Here is a 21,420-nt window from a genome sequence, read left to right on the forward strand (position 1 = left end):
GAGTGCTACCGAATTTTGCATACGGCGAATCGCGAAGCCGAGGAGGGACATTTGCGCGCTTGCAAAATTGGATCGTAAAGGTAGACATAAACTCCTGGGTAGGTATTCCCCCGACGTCGTTCCTCTCTTCCCTGCCTATCGCCCACCGCCGCCACAGCCGCTTCTCGCCCCGAAATATGCGCCCACCGAAAATAGTCACGACACACCGGTTATGAAACTTTCACGCGCTCTCTCTCTCTCTTTTTTCCTCGCTACCCTCGAGTCTTTTTTATTACGCGCGCGACTACGGCACGTATACGATCTCCGTTAAAAGCATCGCTGCGTGATCGCCCGGTTAAAAATTTATTTCCAATCGCATGCTGATTTTTCCGAAGCGTACGCCGGAGGCCTTCGCGTGTATCAACAAGTCTGATATTAAAAGAAATTAATTGCAATTTTTTTTTTTTTTTCATTTCTTTTCCTTTATTCACACGTGTAATATCAGAATCTAAAAAATAGAATAAATAGAATAAAAATAGAATAAAGCCTGAAGGGAATGTGACGAAAAGTAAAATATATACTAATTCTATTTTTTTCTATGTACTTTAAATTCTAATATCTCTAACGCGGAAGACTGATCGCGACGACCCAAAAACTCGGCAGACGCGTATCTATTAATTCTAACCGGCAGGCTAAGATTAATGAACGACCGACCTGACCCATTTTCCCCCAAACTCGTCGAGGAAATAAGACGACAGGATAAGACGGACAAGGACAACAAGGGGCGCGAGGGAATTTCCGGCGCGACGTTTTTCTTATCGGTCCTCTCTCGCGTCTCCACCCCGACTCTTCGCCAAGCTGTCGCATGGAAATTTTTAATTTAACTTTACGACTCCGCCGAGACACTCTCTGCCTCCTTCCCCTCTCCCCTCCCCTCCCCTCTTCCACACCGGGTTTTCTTCCCTTTGTCCTCCTGTAATTCTTCATCTCTGTCTTTTGCATCATCGGATGCATCACCGTAAGTGAAAAGGACGGAAACATTCGAGGAGTCACATCGCCGGAATGAAATGATTGCGTAGTCGGGGCGAACGGTGACGTAATCAGAATATAAGTAAGATCTTATTAAAAGCTTACTTATTCCCGCATTTTTATTAATTAAATTTTTAAATTAGTAAGATTTTGTTGTGAGTTTCAAAATTTCTATTATTAAATAATATTAAAATAATATTATAATACAATATATTTAATATTGTTTATATTAATATTATTTTAATATTTTATTTATGTTAATAATATTTAATATTCTTTATTAATATTTTATATTATTAAATAATTTATTAAAGTAAATTAATTCAGAGATTAAGAGAGAGAGAGAGAGAGAGGAAGATGGTCATTACAAAAATCACTTATAATTCTTACTAATAATAATAAAAAAATCAAAGTTATAAAAGTTAATAAATAATTAATATTAAAATTACTAAGTATTAATTTTGTTCAAAAATCGAGCAATATAAATAAAAAAGAAATTCTTTAAAGAAGAAAATTTCATAGATAAATTTGCGATTGTATCGAGGAAGAAGTTCTCTCGCATATAGATCTTCGATTCGCTTGCAAGGGGGAGAGAGTGCACCGGTTAAATCGCCGACGGGTATAACGTCCGGACGTACCCGCGTTGCTTCCGTCGCACCATCTTCGCCGTCATTGTTATCGTCGTCTGCGCTGATAACCGTCGTTCCCAGACGAGACGGATATACGCGGCGACTAGGTTACCCCGTAATCGAGTGCACTCCTGGTTAAACAATCCGCTCGCGATGACGGCGATAAAACTGCGTCTCATCTACCACCGCGATTGCGATTAACTGCGACTCTTGTCTAGGGCATGCCTTTGACAGCAGCTGTCAGTTGCATTCTAAGAGAGAGTTTTCCTACGATTGTATTCTAATATTCTTCGAGTCTCGCGTCTATAATTATTTGAAATTTAAATAAGTCGCTATTATGAATAGTAGTTTATTATAATTGCGTCCCGTTTGTTGATTTGTATATTATATAGTCTCTGAACAATTGCGTCGTTGTGTTTAAGAATCTGGAGAGAGAGAGAAATCTCGTTCTTTCAAATTTCACATAAACCTCAGCATATGATTTAATTTCATTTCAATTCAGAGATGGTTCATCATCGCACTTGCGAATATTCGCGAATTTACTCATTTACTTTCGTTGATAAATCTTTCTTGTCGGAGTATCGTTCAAAAACGAAACACGCGATCTCTTTTCTTTCGCATCTCACGAATTGCCTCGCCGTCTTTATGACCCTTCTCAATGATAATACGTGGTCGCTTAAAGCCCGCGCAAGTGCTACGGTCGGTGCTTTTCAAAAAGTGCGCGGCCAGCAGTAAAAAAGTTTGCCGGCAGCTTTATTCGTGGCTCAAGCGAGCGGCGGCGGAGGAAAGAGAGAGAGAGAGAGAGAGAGAGAGAGAGAGAGAGAGAGAGAGAAAGACAGGGCTACGGGGTATAAATTAAAGCGCTGGTCGCCCGCGGCCGAAGAGGGGAAACGGTGGAGGAGGGGAACACGACCGGGGGAGGAAAAATATTCCTCTTCCGTTCGCTCGTCTAACATTTATGTCACGAGAAACTCTGAAAATACCGCTGATCGAGCTGATTCCCTTCGCGTCGAAATTTGCTTAACTTTTGAAGAAAAACGGGAAGAAACCCCCCGTTATAATGTCTTGAAAACAGTATCTTGCTTTGAGATCAAACAACGTTTAACCGGCTAAGAACTTTAAAGACTCGAGAAAATATCTATGCAAGAGAGATTCATCTTCTATTTTTCTTTTTCTTTTTTTTTTTTTTGTTTAGCTTCTAAAAGTTGAGGGTTGAATTTTCTCTCCAGTTCCTTCCTTCCGGGAATAATAAATGTCTTTGGCGAATATTTCTCGAAAGTTGTCAGTGAAAAGAGGGAAAAAAAATAATGTGTCAATTTTCGGGAAAGAATATCTGGCGCGATTTTCTCGACGAGAGTCGTGGGTGCTTCGTGGGTTCCATCGTTTTTCGATACTTTGCGAACGATTACTCTCGCGGACGATACACAAGTTTGTTATCGGCCACTGTGTCGATTCCGCTCTCCCATTTTCCGAGAGGCGGTGGCTCGCAATTCTCCGACTAAATGGAACGTGCTTTGTCTTACCGCGGGACAATTAACGAACGGCTCGACGACAGGGATTGCCGAAAACGCCGTTCGCGTTGCAGAAATTGTGCCTCGCATCTCGATGTGTACCTTTTTCGAGGTAAGTTAAATTGCACTCGCCAAACTCCCCGCTCTATTTCTGTCTCACTCGGTACCGGAAAGAAATTGCTTGAGGCAATCGTGCCGGAGAAGCTCGCGAGTTTAAAGTTTCTCTTGAGATCTTGTCATAAGTATTACAATGTTGTGTATCGTTTATATATGTATAAGGGGAACAAATGATTATATTTAGGAAATCACAAATATGTTAATAGAGAAAACAGATTAAACTTTTAATTCTATATAAATATTTGAAATTAAATTTCTACAGAGTGTTTCTAAATAAGTGCGGAAAATTTTAGGAGAAGATCCTTTGTCAAATTAAAATTCTAATTTATTTAAAAAAAAAAACAAATTAGAATTTTATTTTTTTTGTTTTCAAATTTTGAACAAGTTGGAAAAATTAAATTTGATGGACATTTTGAACTGATAGAAAGGACACTTATTAATATTTTTTTAATTTTCTCATATCATTTTAAAGGGATGAAACTAACATCTATTCAATTTTTTATTAGAATTTTTTGATGGATTGCAATGTGATCAACTAAAAATATGCGTTAGCAAGCTTGATTCCTTTAGAAATTTTTTTATTTCTTTTATTTTTTTTGTAAAATTAATAATTTTCAAGAAAAAAAATAAAATACATTATTATGCATTGCATCGTGCTAATAAATGGCTAGGTTTCGAGTTAAAAAAATTATAATAAATGTTGGAACAAAAACAATACAAAATTATAATTTAAAAAATCTAATTTTTACCTCCTCTTTTGAAGGAGTGTCACTCCTCATGGAGGGATATAGGAATATATGTTTATATAAAAAGACCATCCTCTTAATTTTTGACAAAAAATCATTTTTTTTGCATTTATTTAGAAACACCTTGTATATATTGTCGTATTTTTGAATATTATTTTTTCTTATACGAAACTCGTTAACTCGGAGAGAGAAAAAAAAATAATCAGACAGGATCATTTTCAGATTTAACATTACTTTGAATTATTCTCTTTTTCCTTTATTTATTTCTTTTTCAATGGTTTGTCTCTGAATTTTCGCGAGATACGAACCATGTAATGGGACATTCCGTTCTTACGTATTTCGCGAATACAAAACAGCGTAGCGAACGGTGGTAATCTCGCTCGCAGCTGTTCTCATCCAAATAAATTTCGCGTGCTTACTCAGTAAACCCCGGGCGTATACGCAATTGGCATTATATATTTTCGCTGGCCAGATGCAGCGCCGGGAGATGCATCTCTTATCCCCTCACTGCAGAAAAAGAGAGACAGAGAGAGAGAGAGAGAGAGATAGAGAGAGAGCATCCTGCCAAGGCTAGCAGGTCCTCCTTTTCCACCGCCGCAGCTTCCCTACCTCTCCCGATATTCCCGCTGCTTCCGCCTTGTCTCTCTCCTGCGTATGGTCGATTCTATGCGCGTGCGCCCATGTAACCTTGACATTGAACGATTTCTCCCTCGCCGCATCGCTCCCCTTCCCTCAACCGTCAGCCCTAGTAGCCCTTTCTTTCTCTCTCTCTCTCTCTCTCTCTCTCTCTTCCTCTCCGCTAACTCTGTGGCGAACATCCGCGTCATCCGCCTGGCGAATCCCAAAAAAAAAAAAAAAAAAACAAAATGAAATAACAGTGAATCGCGTCCGTCGTTCTCGACACCCGCTCTCCTGTCAGACTTTCCCCGCTGATGCGCCACTGACACATCCGCGATATCCGGAGAAACGCGCGCTGCTTCTCTCCTCCACTTGCGCCTGTCACTTCAAGGTCTCTCTGTGCAAAAAAAAAGAAGGTGCACCAGTAAGCTCGCGGTTCACGTCCGGTTCATCCGCACGATATCCAGGATGACAAATCAGGTGAGCCTCCTCCACGATATTCTCCTCGGGATCCCTCAATGATTTCCGATAATCTCGAATATTGCCGAACGGTATTTCTCGTCTGATGAATACGTGAAGTTCCCTCGATTTTCCCGCTACGAGCGAGAAAACTCGTTCCGCTCGACAAATTTGCATGTGGCATGCATGCCATGCATGCATCAGCATGGAAGGTTTCGCGCACGTCATCGAGTGCGAGGGCAAGACGATGATGTGTGCAGTGCGTATGCATTGTAACGCGTGTGTTTGTGTATCGCGAGCATGCGCGCGAGTGGGTGGGTCTGATTACGGGCCCCGAGGGGTGGCGGAGGGTAGGGGAGAGGGAGGGGGGGGGCAGGGCACTCCGCTGCACTTCCTGCGCAACCTATAATTACGATTATCTAATCGCCTCTGCGTTATGTAACTGCGGTACAATGTCTGGCCTGACAGACGCCTGACCAACTCTACGAGGCCGACTCTTCTTTTTCCTCTTCTTTTCCTGCCACGAACGCGATTTATGCCGCGTATCAGCGTTGCGTCGTTGGACATTACAAATACGTAGAAGTGTAAAAAGGTCTTGGGATTAAAAAAAAAAAAAAGAGTTTTTTTTTTAAATTCCTTTTAACATTGATTAAACTGCGCGGCCTGATTTTATACAATACGCCAGACGCGTTGGTTGTAAAAACATCATCGCATCATGAGCAATGAGTTATGCTTTTTGCAGAGAACTGTTTTGTGGCGATCTATATTGATCTCTATCAATTACTCAAATGTCTAAATAAATTGATTTATTATCTCACTGCAGAGAGTAAACCGGTTATGCAAGTCTAGTAGCCGGTCGTTTACAAGAACAGGAATCTCTCTCGTATAGTAATCTGTAGTAGTGACACGGAGTATTTTTTTTTTTCTTATTTTTTTTTATTTTTTTTATTTTTGACAAATTCTCTTAATTTTATAACAAGATTATTAATATTATTAATATCTGTGATTAAAGTAATAACTGAAATTTGCGCGATTCATAAATTGATAATGTTCATCAATTATTGTTCATTAATTATTGATTAAATTATTTATAATTAAAAATATTTATAAATATCAATTATTTATTATTATTGATGAAATTATTCATTAATCCATAAAATTATTTATTATTCATTAAATCTAATAAGTATTGTGTGTTTTTATAATTGATTATTCGTCGAAATTCGGCAAGACCATTATTTGCTTTCACCGTGGATTGTCTCGGGGAGAGTGAGTTCTTCTAACACGAATATCCCCCGCAATCGCGTAGCAAAAAAGAAAAAAAGAAAGACAAAAAAAAAAGAAAGAAAGACGATGACGGGTATAACCGCGAATCAGGACAGAGTCATAACTCGTTCCTCTTCGTGTCGTCCTTCTTTCTGTATTTCACGACGACGACCACATGACATCGCGAGTTCGCACATTCTCTCTCTCTCTCTCTCTTTCTCTTTCCCTCCTTCGCGCCGACAAGTGAAGGTAGGAACTTTAAAGACCTTAATCATATAGATCGCCTAGCGCCAGTCATAAATATCGCCGATGCAAGCTCAGGTTGGCGCGCGTCCAACTTCGTTTAAGCCCCCGCTCAGCTATCTTGGACGCGGTCCGCTGTTCCGTTCCGCATTTAGCAAATTTCACGTCTCTTTTTCTTCGTCTCTCCCCCCTCCCCCTCCCCCCTCGAAGCCTGTGCTCTCCTCGCTCTCTTCCGCTCGTTCGTGGATTCCGCAACAGCTGTCCGCGTCTCTCTGGAGTCCGCGCGCGACCATCAGCGTTTATTGCGTAATCTACGCGCTTCTCGTCCCTATTTTCGCCGGCATTCCTGATCCCGAATACCGAGAGAATGTTGTCGCGTCGCCCATGCCAAACGCGAGTATCGGCGTTAATTCATCTTGCTTCCATTGGCCCGCGAGTGTAAGGAACGAGCGCCGTAAAAACAAAACTGGGAGGAACGAGAAGTTCAGACGAAGTGTCCGCAAGCTTTTTCGCGGAACGTTTGAATTTTCGGGCATGAATGATGTTGGAATTTTCTTGGACGTCCTTCAATTTTCAGATACACACTCCTCGGAATTTTCGGGAAAAATCTGACGATTAAGACGGATTGTTTGAAATTTTTTTTTTTAGTCACCCAGATTCGAAGATTCAGATAAAAAATATGTCCGATAATTTTTGGAAAGTTTTTTTTTTACAAGACGTTTTTGGTAAAAGAGGAGATAGATTTTTTAGATTTTGCAAAGAAACGCAATATTCGGTAGTCAGTATTAAGTTGTATGCTTTAACATGATTTTACATAAATGAGTAAAATTCATATTTTATCATACGCACAAATTAGTTCTATAAAACTTTTATAGAAATTATGTCACATATAATTTTATATGTGTACAATATATTTTAATATATTATATACAACAACTTCTCTTACGAGTAAAAGGATTATAAAGGAATTATCGACTAATTTATAATAAATACCTTAATGCACAGTTCGTATACTCTTCCTTGCGAAAATCAAATTTAAAAATGTAAAAAAAAAAAATTAAAATATAAAATATAAAATCGAAAATGAAAATTCTTCATAAATACAGAGGACCAGATTCTCTTCGTTGAACAAATTATAAATCACATACAATAGATAAAAAGCATAAGAATAATTTTTATCCAACTTTCGTTGAAACTCGCTGATTCATTTGTTAATCGCGAGTTTGAGAATTCTGTTAAAACTCACCTATGTTCGGTGCTAACTCACCTCTGCGACGGTGCTTTGTTAAAAGTGCTACTGGTCACACACACATATTTCACGGTTGCTAAAACCTAAAGTGGCCATACATTAGATTTTCTTCTCCCTCGACGCCCGCCCTCACCTGGTACTCCATTGTACTCGCGGAGAGCGGTAATTACCGAGGTATTACATAACGCGCACGAACAGGAAGGGTGGGGGAGGGGGGAATGGAAGTTTCGTCGATCGAATCTCACGGCCTTCGTCGAAGAGAAAGGGAATTCCGACGGCAGAGGCGCGACGAAACGAACATCAATCGAAATATCGTCCGTACGCGAGTCAATTTGCATAATTACGACGCGCAGTGGCATTCGGGAGTTCAATGCGCGTATGCGCGCGCTATAAAACCGTCAGACGATCAACGATGGTGGCGAAGACGTGGCCAATGCACACCGTAAGGCGGGGGGGGGGAGAAGGGGGGCTCCCCCGGGGTGGTGTCTCCCTCGGCGTGTTTACGAGAACGACGACTGTGGCATTCTTAGGTTTTACGATCGGTGTAAACGCTTAACAAGCGTGGCGGCGGCGGCGGCGGCGGCTACCCGTGTATAGTACCTACACACTACTGTGCATCGGAAGTGCATCATTGTTTGGCCAGGTGCGTGTTTCTGAGTGACTTTATAGGCCACGGTAATAATCCCGGCGCGACGACGAATCTTACCCTCGAGGCAAGATCTCTCTCTCTCTCTCTCTCTCTCTCTCTCTCTCTCGTGTCTGGCCGTCTAAGCTCTAGCCCCGGGTCTCTCGTTTCCTTCCAAGCCTTGCTCCGCTTCCTTCTTCTCTTCTTCTACCTGGCAGAATAATCGCCGGAAGCGAATGGGCCAGAGATTACGCGACGCGTTCTTCAAAAGCTATTTAAAAGTAAGCGGCAAAAGCGAGAGCATGGATTTTTTTTTTTTTTTTAGTCCGGTTAAGTAGTTACATGCGCCTATTATGCGAGAGAAGGTAATTTCGCTTAGGAAGAACAAGACACGCACTTCGGAACAAAAACTTTCTAACGCAAGTATTTTATATTGCGTGCCTCGAGAGAGAGCTGGCGGAATCTTAATATTTTATACGGTAAAAATTAAACATGCAAAATTACATTACTTAACAAGTCGAGATTTAATCCACTGGATTTATATAAATTACTTTTGTTTAATTTTAGCTTCGGTCTTTTTGCTTCCCTTTTAATGACTGTTATTAATAAATAATTAAATATTTTGTTTTTATTATTTTTTTTTAGTTTTTCTTTTTATTATTACCTTTCAGTAATAAATAAAATATTATTTTATATTTAATACAGAAAAGTATTTTTTAATATATAAATAATATTACACGATTAAATTTTTTTATTACCTTTCAGTAATAAATAAAATATTATTTTATATTTAATACAGAAGAGTATTTTTTAATATATAAATAATATTACACAATTAAATTATTTAAAAAAGAAAATGAAGGACACTAGGATTAATGTTATGCTTAATTAACTTGAAAACAAAATTCAATTTGGATTGGTCCAAAATTTCTGCATCGCTTAGAAAAACATACGATTCGATATTGTAATAAAAAAGATGCATATAGTTAAGCGATACTTCCACGTGTACGTGATTGATGGGTATCAATAAACGTGTCGGATGACGCAACCTTTTAGGACTTCTTTGCTCAAGGTAATCACGTGCACGCCGAGGACGGGCCAGTCACGGCCAAGGACAGCCGTCAAAAGAAACCCCTTTTTTTTTTTTTGGTACATTCGCCGCGAGCGACTGACACGTGTAAATCCGCCGGTCGTGATGACGGACCGATAATCTTGCTAGATACATTAAACGATTGCCATTTTCCTATTTCTAGAGACGAGAAAAAAATTTAGCTAGCCGCGAATTTTTTAAGAATCTTGTCACTAAAATTTTACTTTCTATTATATCTGTATTAATCTAATTTTAATTAAATAAATAATAATTTTATATTAATAATTAAATACTAAAGTATTATTTAATTAAGTAAATTATTATTTAATTATTATTAATTTAATTATTAATTTATAATAAATAATTAAAGTATTATTTAATTATTATTTAATTTTTATTATTTTTTTATATATTATTTATTTCTTTTTTATTATTATCTTTCAGTAATAAACATAGTGTTATTTTATCTTTAATAAGGAAGAATATTTCTTAAAAGAAGCGATATTCGCATAATTTAATTATTTAAAAAAAAAACATGGGATCTCTCGAGATCCATTTTTTGCAGTTACATAATCGTTAAAAGGAATTAACCTATTTTTTCATGCTTCTAGCCTCAGATAACCCATTAATGACGCGAGCGTGCAGCTGCAACGGGACCGCTAATTCCGATCTTGATTAATTTACCGCTGAGCGAAGTCGGAGTTACTTCAAGTATGACTTTGCATAAGTCGCGCGCGACCGGAGATTAATCTCGGCGCAAACGTCATTAGGCCGCTGCACTGGGGACTTAATCCTGCGAATTTCCTCGAAAAGGGAACTCGCCTTTGAATATCATCTTTCTCGTCTCATCGAGACCTTTTCTCAATTGTAGCAACTACGGATGAGCCTTAATATTTTGATTCTTCCGGATGTTAAATATAAAAATTTCATTTCCGAAAGAACTCGAGTGCATTTTATTTTTCTCTTCTTTTTTTTTTTTGTTGGAAAATGACAAGAATATGCCTCTAGACATGTACGCTAAAAGAGAAACAATATCGCAATTAAAACTGTCTGAATAAAATACGTCAAAAATAGAAATAAAAAAAAAGGAAATATTGTAGGGTCCCCGCCAGATTGAAAGAAGCGATGATAGGCGTCTCGTGAAAATTTTGGCTTTCATGATACATTGTAAGAGAACGGGACATTTCGTGACACTTGGCCCCTTGACAGTTAATTTAATGTTGAAATAACGAAGACCGTTTGAGCAAGTTAAAAGGTGCATTGATGTCAATAATCGGTCGACTGCCTCGCGGCGTTTATCTCTCTCCTTCTCTCTCCAACTCTTCCATCTTCCGTTCAGAATTAACGCGTCTATTTTTATTCACACTGGAACGTGCTTCTGGCAAAATTGTTTAACGCTTCGGGAATACTGGGAACAACACCGCACACATGACCGATCGGCTAATTTTATCTTATGCGCGCTGGCATTTTGCCCCTTGGATATATAAGCCATATCGAGCGCAAATTCTCATGAATTTTGACTGCATCACATTTTGTCTGATTACAATATTTAAATTTAAAAAATTTATTTAAACAAAAATATTAGAAGTTTGATAAATTCTCATTAATTACACAATCTAATAAATGTTTTGCATTAGAAAGTAAAGAAGAATATTGTTATTTAAAATTTATAATTTATTTAAAAATTTATTTGCAAAAGAAGAATGTTATATAATTATTTTGCAATTGACATTATACGATAGAATTATAATATAACGTGAAATGACTTGAAATAATAATAATTCTTTTAGATAACGCGAAAATTGGACATCAAGGTTCACGGCAAAATGGCCTAATAGACGGTCTTAAGTCTCTTGTAACCATGTATTTCTCATCGATTCGCCGCGTGCAAGCTTTACGTCGGGAAAGCCAAGAGGCTTTCGTGCTCCTCCTTCGCAAAGCTCATTCGGTCCTTCCCAATCTTCTTAACAAGCCATTTCCCGCGAGTAACTCGCGATCGATAGCAAGCTGCGAGTGCCTTTGCGCACTTCCGCTTTTGCCTACCGGCGCAATTTTCGGTTCCTCCAACAGAGAGAGAGAGAGAGAGAGGGAGAGAGAGAGAGAGAGAGACGAGACGCGTCGCGACGTGCATTGTCGCGCATCCCCCGAGAAAGCAAGTCATCTGGTGCTATCGTGCGGCTCAGGCTCCGAGCTCCCTGAGAGAAGCCCGAAGTGGGACTTACGCGGCACAACAACCCATTGTGTGCACGATTCGTCTTCTCGCGTTGCGTCCTTCAGATTTTCGCATCCCGCACCCTCGGCTACCGCCGAGGATGCCTGTGTGTTGAGAGATGCGATAGTGCACTTTGCGAGAGACAGGCACTTTTGTTAGGTGTCTTCATCCGAGGGCCATACGTTTCTAATTTCCCGATCACGCCCGATATATCGTGCCAATATTGTTTCATATCGGTGTGGTATTTCATTAGAACGCTATTTACTGATTGATAAAGAGACTTTTCACGTTAAATATATAAGTCCACGTGATTCACTCGCATTATCGGTAGCTTTGATAAGAAACGATCGAACAATGTTCGAATTTGCTCAAATGGCCTTTGTGTATTAATATTGATTTAATTGTTGGGGACATCAAGCATCACGAATTTCTTATCATTTTCAACGTGTCGTGTAAATTTTCATGAGACTCTCATCATCGCTTCTTTCAATCTGAACGAAAGCCTAGAATATTTTTTTTTCAACGTGTTTTATTCCAAGAATACTTTTAATCGCGATGCTGTTTCTCTTCTAGCGTGCATGCCTACAGGCAAATCCCTGTAAATTTCTAACGAAAAAAAAAAAAAGGAAAATGTATTTGAGTATTTTTGGAAACGAAATATTTATATTTAACATCCGGGAGAATTAAAATATCGAAATTAAATTGCCTATTTGATCGAGAAAGTAGAGGAATCTCGAAGTAAAATCATTCTTATCGCACGCTCGCGCGACGTCATGAATCGTCAAATCGACGGCGAGCGAACGTAGGTGAATAGTGCGAGAATTAAATTAGTTTGGCACGGCATTAGCGACGTAATTGCGACGCGGATACGGGCTTCTCCGGTTTTTCTCGGGTTTCGAAACCGCTTCGAGCACACGCCGTTTATTATTTAAATTGCACGGGCGCGACCGAGCCTATTTATCTTCACTCTTCTCGCTCCCTCCCTCCCTCCCTCCCCCACCCTCCTCTCTCTCTCTCTCTCTCTCTCTCTCTCTCTCTCTCTCTTTTGCTCTCGCACATGCGACACGGCTGCACATAATCGTCGTGCACGTACAACCACGCGGAGAGAATGCGAGAGATCGAACGCATCTGAATACCAGTGCACGCCCACGCGAGGCATTATACGCTCGCGCGACGTCGGTGACGGAGTGGGCAAGGGTTGCACATAAGTTATCGGTCTACATCTGAAATGCCCTCATAATGACCGACGCTCGTTTTAAGCGTGCAGCCTGCACGATACACCTTCTTCCTTTCTCCTAACAAGTAGGTACGGTTGTTTAAAAGTTGTTGGGAAACTTACTTGTTGCGGCCGCTGTAAAGTTGGAATATTATTTAACTCGACTAGGGCTGCTATAGTTAACGGCGTGATAAGAAAAGGCAACTTGGCTTATTAGTATTTTAAGATGCATAATGTTCATTTTTTTTTTTTTTATTATTTTATTATACACGTCAGCATGAGAGTCACCGAGAGGGAATCACAAATTAATTGGTATAAGGAAAATAATTGTTTAAAAAAGAGTATGTAATTATTTAATGTTTTTTTGAAACAATTTTTTTTTTTTTTTTTTTACATCAATTAATTAATCTTATTTTGTATATAAAAGTATTACGTAGGATTATCGAAAATATTGTATGAGATATTTTATATTTTATATCAAAATATATCAGCTTAATATGTAAAAAAATATTTAACGAAAGAATACTTTATTATAGTATTTTGAAAAGCTCTTAAGATAAGCTATAAAAAATGCAATTAAATATGAGGATTCAATTTAAGAGATTAATGATTTTTACATGACTTTCAAACAACTATCCAAGGTCAAATCAATGATACCATGTCCCCTTTGAAGCTGTAAAATTTTTGTACGTATTATCTTCCATATATTTCGAACTATTTGCCTGAGGAAATTAAAATGAAATGCCCGGTATATAGTTTCTATAAGTGTGTTTTTCATTGAAGCTGTTCTAAGCATATACTACATATTTTTTAGAAATTAATAAATTATCGAAAAAAAAAAAAAAAAAATCTTTTTCTGGCCGCTCTTTCTCGTACATCGACTGATCGCCAGGATGATGTCAGGCTGCTCTTGCCTTCAGTTCTTTGTCCACGTTTACCATAAAGAGAAGAAGCAGCACCCCACGCGAAAGAAACGCGCTTCCCGCTCGAGTGCGGGACGACAGACAGTTTTTGCATAATTTTACGTCAATCATCGGTCTCTCCGGCTGGATAGCCCGGCTGGTTGCGCAACGCGCCACGATAGGGATCTCTTGAAAAGCCCGGGGAACCGCACGGACCGGCCGTCCGCGTAATTTGTCTTTGTTCGACGATGTGACCGGGCTAATGTCGTTGGACGGCCGTTCTACCATTATTTCAGGACCAACTTCGTCTTTCCTTTCTTCCCCCGCCCTCCTCTCTCTCTCTCTCTCTCTCTCTCTCTCTCTCTCTCTCTTTGCCTCTGCGTCGGACGTGTTCCCAAGCGAATCGCCGGGCACAATTAACGTCTATCTAAACTACCGGTCGACTGCTATCTGAGACCGAGCGTATCCGATGCAATTTAGGAGGACGTCTCCTCTTCTCCTGCTGTGTGTGTCTTCCGCAATGAGCGGCATGAGAGCGGTTCGCGAAAGCTGCACCGTGACGACGACGACGACGACGACGAGGATGGCATTGTGACAGTGTAAATTCGCCTTTGTCCGATTACCTCGGACAATTAATACCGAGTTGCTCTACGTGCGTCATTGTGCAGTCGTACGACTGCCGGCGGCGAAAGACTGTTGTGTAACATCCCCCGAGTAGGGATGTCGTAAGCTAGCGCGACGGCCGATGTCGGAAGCTGTCGTCTAGCTTCGAGTCTCTCGTCTCTCTCTCTCTCTCTCTCTCTCTCTCTCTCTCTCTCTCTCTTCGGGTCAGATAAATTATTCGAGATGTAATCGTAAGATTGTCGCACTGTCATTTCATCCCGTATTTTTCTCACTTTCATCCACGAGCAGTTTAGGATGATGTCTCCCAGTTTTGATGATTCCTAGTTTGCCTAATAAAATAATCTCGGCACATTTCTCGTTCGCGCTAATGTTCGAGTTTAGAGATAAAAAAACGTCCCTGATGGAGAAAAACTTTGTTAATTTGCGAGCGTCCTTTTAGAGTACTTTTTTTTTATTACGAAACTTTCCTATGAAAAATACTTTTCTCCGATATTTTCCGATACAGCACCAGCGGCTGTAACTCTCAAGGATAGTGTTGACCCTTGAAACGTGACATCGGCAACACGAGCGAAAAAGATTCATTAAGATTTTTTTTTTTTTTCTTTGCTCTAGAGATTCGACGAGTTTTCTAAAAATAATGGGAAGCGTATGAGATTTGCGAATATTACATACATTGACAGTAGTTGAAATCAGATGGTTATCTGTCAGTGTCCTCTTTTTTCACGGTACTCTACCGGGAGGCGATTTCGAACTATGGCGACTCGTATCGGGGCACGAGCAGGGATGCAGGATAAAGACATAGAGGAGGGGAGGGTTGGGAAGGGGCATCGCGATGCGAGGGGGTGAGGGAGACAAAGAGCGGCATGCGCAATAGCGTCGATCGGTGGCGAAGCGAGGCAGGCCCCATGTTCGTTCGTTCGTTTCTTGACTACTCGACCCTGCACGGGGACAGTTGATGAATGCTTAGCAACAGGCTTGTCAGGGGTTGTCAATCCTGTCCCACGAATTTCTTCGCAATCGCGATTTCTGCTGCTTGCCATTAATCAAACATTAACAAACAGATTTTGCAAATTTGATCGACGAATTAATGGTATCATTTCCGAGGGGATTCTTTTCGTAGAAATGTATTTCTCGTGCAAAGAATAATTATATTTTGTTCATAAAAAGAAAATTGAGTTTTTTTACACTTAAACATTTTTTGAAATAAATTTTTTTTTGTACATAAATAATTTTTTTTGTAATTATATATTAAATTTTTAAGTGAAATCGCATTTCATGATAGAATTCTTTTGAATCTCTTGTAGTAGCTAAATTTTAAATATTCCCATGACGTAAAATAACATCTTATTGTTCTCAAAAAATCATATAGTTTCAAATTTTTACACACTTTGACAATTTTAAAATGTCTGACATTTACAAATTGAAAAAAAAAAAACCGTTGGAAATTTTCAATCGTGCAAAATATCAAGTTAAAAATCATGATGCAAGCATAGAAGAATATCGTCGGATTAAGTTTTTATAAATAAATGTGGAAGCGTCGCGCTGCTTCTTTTTATTTCTGCAAAATATTAGCCGTCTCTGGCGTCGCTCGATGAGACGAGGGGGAGAGACAAAGAATGACGTAGCGATAAAAACCTTCCGTGGTATACTATACCGGAAATAGCGTATCCAACATCAATAAAGCACTTCTCCACGTGTCTCCCGATGTTTTCCCGAGTAAATATGTATAATGGAAATCGACGCGAAAGTTTTCTCTCGCGCGTACGTTCCCGTTTTAAAAAAGGAATCTCTTTTTATCTCTGCGGTCGCGCAACCACGTGGCCGATAGCGGTAGGGCCTGGTCACCTGGAAATCGATAGCGCGTGAGTCCGGGTCGATAAGAGTAGCCGCGGGTCTCCATGTGCAACTTCTCCCACTTCCTCCCCCTTTTCTTCACTTCGACCGTGGTTGACCCCGCTACTCACATCAGAGGAACCCGCGACACTCACGGAAGCCCGACACAGATCGTTGTCTGACAATATTGTCATGCATATAAATGAATTATTTTATGTGACGAAATATCTCCGATATCGCAAATCTAATTTTTACCGATTAGATCCTTTTAATTTGATTGCATATTTTTTTTTCATTTTTGTATATGTCGTTTATAGCAATCTTGCTTTTTCGTAATCGCTCGTCTAATGGTTCGTGAGAGCGATCTCTCGGCGCATTACGTTATCGGTCACGAGGCGAGATAGTAGCCCAGTAACATGCGGAAGGAGTGATTATTGATCGGTTGATACGTTTTTATCCGGCGACTATCGGGCTTCTTATATTTGAGTCAAAATCTCAAATTGAAAAAATGTAGATTCGTCCGCTAATCGCATGATTTATCTCAGAGAGACCAGGACCTTTATAAATAGAGTATCTATTAACGCGATGATGATATAAAAAAAAAAAAGAAGCGAACCAAAAAATATTTAACATAGAAAACCAGTTACTTTCTCTACAGTATTTTTTTTTTTTTTGACTGATAAATAAAAAATTTAATGTCAAAATTATTTTTATTTGCGATTATGTATATCGTTTTATAATATTCAAGTACTTAATGCATATGCTGTTTATACGCGAATTCAATGATTTCTCGAGCACATAAGTGTTTAACAGACACTACGCCCCAGCCAGGTTCGGGTAAAAACGATACGCCACCGGCAGACAAGGGAAGAGGGATGCTTTTATCGGTCGTAAAACAACGTTAGGCATCTACGATAACGAGGGAGTCGCGAAATGCCGCGGGAACGGAACATTCGGAGGAGAGAGAGAGCGAAGGGAAATCCAATCGCTGGTGGCGCACACAAGCGATATTCAAAAGGGACGCATATACAGGGTGTTCGTCCAAAATGTCCGAAAAAAAAATACATTGTAAATAATTACATACTTTGTCTTAAAAACAATTATTTTTTATACCAATTGATTTGTCTCATTATTCTGTTCATAAAAGTATTATTGCAGGATTATTGAAAAGTAAATATTTTACGAAATATTTCATGTTTTATATTAAAATATGTCAGATTAAGATATAAAATAAGTCGAAAAATATTTAATGAAACAAATACTTTATTATAGTGTTTTTAAAAATCTCAAAGAAGGGCTATAAAAATATGCAATAAAAAATAAGGGGTTTTATTTAAAAAAAAAAAAAAAACAATGATAACCTTCATAATTTAAAAAGATTGAGTAAAACAAAATTATTTTACATGTGCTTTATGGCGGACTAAAAACTGTGTCAATTTCTCTCATTAAACTTTCTTGTAACGTCAATCGGTTCTGAGATATTTCCTCGGACATTTATGGACGGACACCCTGTACATATACATATCGCGTCGTCGCGATATCACCTCGCAATTTCATAATATCACCGTTATATCAGCGACAATTTAAAATGCCGTAAAGCGAAATAATGCGCGAGGCGATGGTGCGATACGCGGATGAGGAGAATGTTTACGCACGAAAAGCCGGCGATTTCGCGAGATAGCGTAACGTTGTTACGAAGGGAAAACGGTAATCTCGAGGATCTGGAGCAGGAATGATACCGGAGTAGTTGCGAATCAACATGAAATCAAGTAAGATGGTGTACTTAATAATGAGCTCATCCTAGCTGCCTTATTTCGATCATTCTTGGTTACAGATTACAAAATTATATTTTTTTTTTTAATGACAATTCCGCAAAGACAAAGTCATCGCATAACTTAGTTGCTAATAATATTAAATGTGTTAACGGGAGATATTTTTCATAAATGAAATGTTTATATATAAAGCGCTTTAGAGATACATTTAAAATGCAAAATTTCATCTCAACAGTGATTTTCAAACAAATTTTAACAGAATTTAATTTTGGCTTAATTATCGAGGCGTTTAATATCGAAATCTGGTTGTGCGAACAGAGTTGAAAAATTTGGCTTAAATTTAGCGTACATATATCGCGTGTTCCAAAACGGTCCACAGAAATTTTAGGATTAATTTAACATGATATGGAATATGTTAAATGGTGACACTCTAATACTGTGTAAATATTTCAACACAAAATGAATGCAAACTTCATAGTAATTTGAAATAAATTTTACATAAAATCAACATATTTTTAACGATGAAATTATTTAAAAAAAAAAAAAAAAAAAAAAAAAGTTATTGAGGGTCTGTAGTCGCTCCCATTCCTATTGTGGAATAAAACCAACGTTCTTTTCTGCAAATTTTAACAGATAAACTCTGCCACTAATTATACAGAACATATCATTCTATTGTTTAAAAATACGTACACATTGTGTGTTATTTTTTTTTCAATAATTTAAATATTTAACACCAAAATTTTAACCGGCATATTTTTTAACAAGAAAACGAAGACATTGTAATGTATATTAAGGATTTTTATGTCTCCACGACGTAAAATTACGACATCGACTTTCTATAAGCAACGTAACGAAATTTCTTTACGAGGAGAAACGCGGGATAAGGCGATGGTGGTAATGGTGCTACCTGGACGTGTCATTTTCGACGGCTAGCGAAACGGGGTGGAAGTTGATCGAACAACGAGGGGGAGGAGGGGGCCGGGGTTGATGAGGAGGAGACGGAGAACGTTATCCGCCGCACAGAATCGTAAACTTCGAAGGAGCTTGCAATAACGATAAAACACGATGAGGAAGCCTGGCCGAGCGGCAAAGCTCTCTCTCTCTCTCTCTCTCTCTCTCTCTCTCTCTCTCTTTCTCGCGGTCGTTTTCTTCACTGTATATGTTCAAACCGACGAAGTTAGGCCGGAAGTTGTAAACTCGCTCAAAACCCGGGAAGCCCGCAGCGTGTTAACTTCGCTCATCGGGCATCCCTTAAAATATTATATACACGCGGCCGGACTTGGATTGGTTCTCGGTTTACGCTCGTCAAAGTTGCTAAACGATCGCCCTTATGTCACTCGATGCATCGTTTAAAAATCAATTTACCTGCGGAAATTTGTGATACGCACTGTTATTAAAATCTCCCGCTATCCCTATAACATTTTCACCTCTTTTTATTGCTCATTAAATTTAATAGGGTAAGCGAATATTTTATCAATCTGGAATTAAAATTCTTTTTGAGAAAAATTAATACAGAAAAATATAAGAAGTGCATTGAAAAATAAGAGCTGCATTGTAGAGGTGACAGAAAGCTAATAAGAGAAGGACAAAGAACTAAAAGAAAGAAAGATAAGCCTATATCTTCGAAGATATTATTATAATTATAGGATCCAAATGTTAATACAATTTTTTTCCTTATTTTGATCAATATTACCTGCTCTCAAAATATGTGACTCTTTTTTTTTAACATCTTATATATTGGAAAGAATAATTTCTAAATCGCCACGATATCGGGTCATGATAGACTTTGATAGCGATGTCAAGGCCACGCTAAGACGAAAGCCTATCTTCTTTCTCCATCTCTCTCTCTCTCTCTCTCTCTCTCTCTCTCTCTCTCTCTCTTTGAAGAGCAAGAGGGAAGCCGAAACTGGAAACAGCCTAGTTGAACATCGATCGTTGTTATAGCTGAGCGCCGTACCGGCTTTTCTAGTCTCCGGCGGGGTTCCCGAAAGCACCCTCGAATTCTCGCTCCACGATAATTCGCTGATGAGAAACTCCGAGCCCTTTCTCTCAATCTCTCTCTCTCTCTCTCTCTCTCTCTCTCTCTCTCTCTCTCTCTCTCTCTCTCTCTCTCTCTATCTTTCTTTCTCTTTCCCGTATTTCTCTCCCCCGGAGGTACTTGCGCCGCGAGCGTCTATTTATTTTAACAACCGACTAATCCACTACGTGCGCTCCGGTTTTTTGCTCGTTATCAGGAACCTAAAGAGCGAGAGGGGCTTACTCATATGAGGGTTCAAATTATTCCTCGGGACATAGCTCAAACATCGGTCTTTCAGTACCTTAGCGTTTAAATATATTTCGGATTTATTTGAAATGTCGATATATATGTGTGTGTGTGTGTGTGTGCGTGTGCGTGTGCGTGTGCGTGTGCGTGTGTGTGTGTGTGTGTGTGTACTTATCGCTCTAATCGATAATGTGGAACCAGGTGTTTGGCAGGTGTGTTTATACCATCAATTTCTAATACTTAAACTTTTGTTTGATGAGTATGATTTTAGGATACATCGGTGAAATTGCGAATTGTAAACATACAATACACGTCACAATTATACTAAATTAAGGCGCTCTAAATTATGAAGGTGTCTCTCTCTCTCGAGCTATCTCGATCATCTCAGCATGATACGGTGGCTCATTTCGACGTTCTTTATCGTCGATCGCCGAATCGCGGAATTTGCGGAAAGAAGAGTCCGCGGATAAAATTATTACCGGAACACGCGGGCGGTTATGAGTTATCGTTCGCGATTTTTACCAGCTGTATAACATCCGAGCCATAATTTCACGAGAGATTTGCGAGGCGCAGTTTATTCGCCGTGGGTCACCGAAAAAAGAGAGGGAAACAGGAAAAGAATTCACTTCTCTCTCTCTCTCTTTTCCGCGTTTCTGCAAGACGAGTTATTTACCGTACTGAAAACTACCCGCGTTTCTAATCCCAAATAAAAGTGTTCGGTGGCAGCCCGGAAACGGCTCTCCCTTCATCGCGTGAAGGACGAGCTTCCGCTTTTATCAGAGATGAACAACGTCAAAACTCGCGTTTATCCTCGAGTTATAGATAGACGTGTTTATCCTAGGATCATTGAGCAAAATTTAGATGTATTACACTTTTGGCTGGAACATTATACAGGATGATTCTAAATAAGTGCGAAAAATTTTAGGAGATGATTCTTTGTCAAAAATTAAGGGCAATCTTACATATACACACTGCAATATCCCTCCCTGAGAAGTTATATTCCAAAGGAGGTGAGAATTACATTTTTTTTTTCTCAA

The 21,420-nt window shown here is 39.1% G+C and overlaps 1 protein-coding gene and 1 long non-coding RNA gene across 14 annotated transcripts in view; one reads left to right on the forward strand and one right to left on the reverse strand.

Annotated features, from left to right (window-relative positions):
* Window positions 1-21,420, forward strand: part of LOC126852534 (growth factor receptor-bound protein 14-like) — a 293,126-nt gene that overhangs the window by 263,173 nt on the left and 8,533 nt on the right. The gene's annotated exons all lie outside the window — the stretch shown is intronic.
* Window positions 1-21,420, reverse strand: part of LOC126852612 (uncharacterized) — a 268,456-nt gene that overhangs the window by 133,393 nt on the left and 113,643 nt on the right. Inside the window, exon 1 of one of the 7 annotated variants that reach the window (XR_007687848.1) lies at window positions 13,361-13,384. The exons of the other annotated variants lie outside the window; for them this stretch is intronic. This is a non-coding gene — a long non-coding RNA (uncharacterized LOC126852612). Of the gene's footprint in view, window positions 1-13,360; window positions 13,385-21,420 lie in introns of those variants that run through there. 7 annotated transcript variants of the gene reach the window in all.

This window comes from Cataglyphis hispanica, chromosome 10 (genome assembly GCF_021464435.1).
Source record: "Cataglyphis hispanica isolate Lineage 1 chromosome 10, ULB_Chis1_1.0, whole genome shotgun sequence".
Lineage (NCBI taxonomy): Eukaryota > Metazoa > Arthropoda > Insecta > Hymenoptera > Formicidae > Cataglyphis > Cataglyphis hispanica.